Raw genomic sequence first — 3,002 nt, 5'->3', positions numbered from 1 at the left:
TTCTTTATAAATTATTTTTTTTTTGTACAGGAATTAAACTTGGGATCTTACACTTGCCAGGCTGATGCTTGTATCACTGAGCTATATCTCTGGATTTACACAATCTTTTTTTAAACAGCAATTTATGAGCAAGTTACTAGGCTTTTGTCTTCCTAGAAATGAAATTTGTAGAAATAGTCTGACATTCTTTAATTCATTATTCCTTTTTGTCTGTGATCAAAACTTTTTCTAGAGAAACATACCTCTAATTTTAGCAAAGATTTAATTTATGTGAGACTTTTCAGATCTTGTTAAATAATGAATAATGACTTTCTGTTGAATACCAGAAGGGCCAGGCATGGTGGCGCATGCCTGTAATCCTGACACTTGGGAGGCTGAGGCAGCAGGATCATTGCAAGTTCAAGGCCAGCCTGGGCTACAAAGTGAGCTCAAGGCCTGCCTAAACTGCATAGCGAGACCCTGTCTCAAAAAGACCAAAAAAAAAAAAAAAATAGCAGAAGGGTTTTTTTTTAGGGGGGGAGGTATTATAGCAGGGATCCAGGATGACCAGTTGTTGACAAGGAAGAAAAGGCCACAAGGCTGCCAGAAGCTCAGCATGTATTGATTGAGAGAATTTGAAAAGGGGATTAACGGATGACTCAGAGGGTGGTGGTGGTTTTAGTGCACAGGGATTTAATAAAAGTAAACATATACTAATTGATTCCTTTTTATGAGGTAGATTTATTATTTAGGGTTAATCATATCTTGTTTCCTTTTCAGTGTGCTCATGGATACTATGAAAGAAGTGTTGAAGCTAAATAAATCAATAATGACATCACAACAGGTACACTTACACACGGGGCAGTTCTGCATTCTTAGGATTTCTGTGACAACTTCTTTCTGGTAGCAGTACTAGGTATGATTAAGTAATCCTGTCCCCAGGCATTGGCATGGCTGGAATTCACACTCGTTAAAGTGGTCTTTTTTTCCCTATAACGTTTATCTTCAACTAATGTTGCAGATTATCTACTTAAAATTTAAATTGCTCTCTTTAATTTTTGTTGTGGGAAATTAGAGGAATTGAAAATTGGAACTTTAGAAATGCTAATAGATGAAACTTAGTGACTTAAGTAATATCCTTGAATGTTTTTCTTTTATCTCATTTTTAAAAATGTGTTTATTTTAATAACAGGAATCTTGGGAATTAGAAGAAAAACTACTTGATGTTAGAAAGAAGAGATTGCGTATGTAGAACACTTTTTCTTTTATGGTTGATGTTGTAGTCAGGGTTTACAAGGGAATAAATTTAGTGCAGCACACATAATTTATCAGATTATTTTATAATAGTCACCCAAAAAGTCAAATGCACGACAGGGCAAGCAGTCTATCCACACACTAGATACCCAAAGAATCCAGATGAGGCCCTGCATCACATGGTAGTGTCCCACACAAGTCCAGCTGGAGGCCTAGAGCCCACAACAAGGTCTCATGCAAGTCTGTATCAAGAAGCTATACTGGGAAGGCCCACGGGCTGCTGGTAGAAGCTAGAAAGTCTGAGCCAGCAGGATGAAGGGTTTGTGGCAGCAAATGGAGGGATTCCCCACTTCAGCCAAGAAGTGACATTCAAGGTAAAGACCAGAGCTCCTCCAAAAAGAACCATAGCCATCCTCAGCAATATTACGGACATGAGCTCCTCCAGTGATGTTAACAGCAGAGTTCATATCAGGAAAGCCAGCAGGACAAAGTTCAGGAGAATCAACAGCACATCATCTTATCCTCCAGTTCTCTTTGTATGCTGTTGTCAACAATCCTCAAGTGGCCCTTCCACACCCAGAACCATGCTGATTCAATTCAGCTGGGTGTTACAAGTTGACCATTAGTTAACCCACATTGTCTTGGAAATTGATACTGATGTCTTCATCTTCAAGATTTCTTAAGAGAATCTTTTAAGCAGAATCTTTTGAACGTGGCAATTTAGAAATTAGGTGTCAGCCCACCTAGAGGGCTCAAGGGAGATTTTCATGGGTGGGATCCCCATATTAAAGAACACAAGTATGCAGGACATCAGCAACAGCAGCTGGCAGCATGGAACCGAGCAGAGTGCAAGAGCAGCCTTGATCTTTTTTGTATAATTCTTATACAGGTTTATACCTCATATTTACATTCCTACATAGTGCTGTAACCAGTGCATGCAGGTTTGTCTCGGCTAAGTCATGGTTACATAACTGCATCCTGCTGTGCGCTTGCCTGGAATAGCAGGGTCACATCCTCAGGTGTCCTTAGACACCCCTTAGCTTTGAAGCAGTCTGAGTGGTTCCCCATAGTAGAATATGAAATACATTTTGCTTTCTTTATTTTTGTTGCTTTAGAACTGTAAATCACAAGGTAATACGTTCTCAGTAGAGAGACAGCACAAATGATATTAAGAAAAACTCTTCACAGATGCCATGGCAAAAAACTTACCTACTAGGAAAAAAGAATTCGATGTACAAATAAATGAGGCATATAGAACTCCAATTAGCCACAATCAAAAACATCTACAACCAGGCATATCATAATCAAGATTCCAGAAATTCAGTACAAGAATAGAATCTTAAAAGCTGCTAGGGAAAAGAAACAAATTGCATAGAAAGGACAGCCCATCAGAATCACGGCTGACTTCTCAGCACAAACCCTCAAGTCAAGGAGAGCATGGAGTGAAGTGTTTTAAGTTCTAAATGAAAATAACCTTCAACCCAGATTGATGTACCCTGTAAAATTATCTTTCAAACTGATGGAAAAATAAATATTTCCATAACAAGAACATTTGAGGAAATTTATGACCACCAAAGCATTATTCCAAAATGTTTTGAAGGACGTTCTAGAAAGAGATAACAAGGACTACAACTCTGTGAACCCCAGGAGAAGGAATCTAGCAGGTAAGGCAAACAGTTAAACAGAGGGAGGGGAAAAAAAGGAGTGTCTTCATTACTTTTCTCTCATTGCTGAGACAAAATACCTAACACCCGGAATTAAGGAAGGAA

General features: G+C 38.7%; 1 long non-coding RNA gene across 1 annotated transcript in view; it reads left to right on the top strand.

Moving 5' to 3' along the window:
* The window catches only part of LOC102008474, a 14,304-nt gene extending 12,631 nt beyond the window's left edge, over nucleotides 1-1,673 (top strand). Inside the window, exons 3-4 of the long non-coding RNA XR_262359.2 lie at nucleotides 760-823; nucleotides 1,172-1,673. This is a non-coding gene — a long non-coding RNA (uncharacterized LOC102008474). The remainder of the gene's footprint in view (nucleotides 1-759; nucleotides 824-1,171) is intronic.
* Nucleotides 1,674-3,002: the final 1,329 nt, after the last annotated feature.

The sequence above is a fragment of the Chinchilla lanigera genome, unplaced genomic scaffold, assembly GCF_000276665.1.
Source record: "Chinchilla lanigera isolate Chin_1 unplaced genomic scaffold, ChiLan1.0 scaffold00045, whole genome shotgun sequence".
In the NCBI taxonomy this organism is placed as follows: domain Eukaryota; kingdom Metazoa; phylum Chordata; class Mammalia; order Rodentia; family Chinchillidae; genus Chinchilla; species Chinchilla lanigera.
The sequence above is the reverse complement of the archived record's forward strand: the minus strand, read 5'-3'. Positions and strand labels throughout refer to the sequence as shown.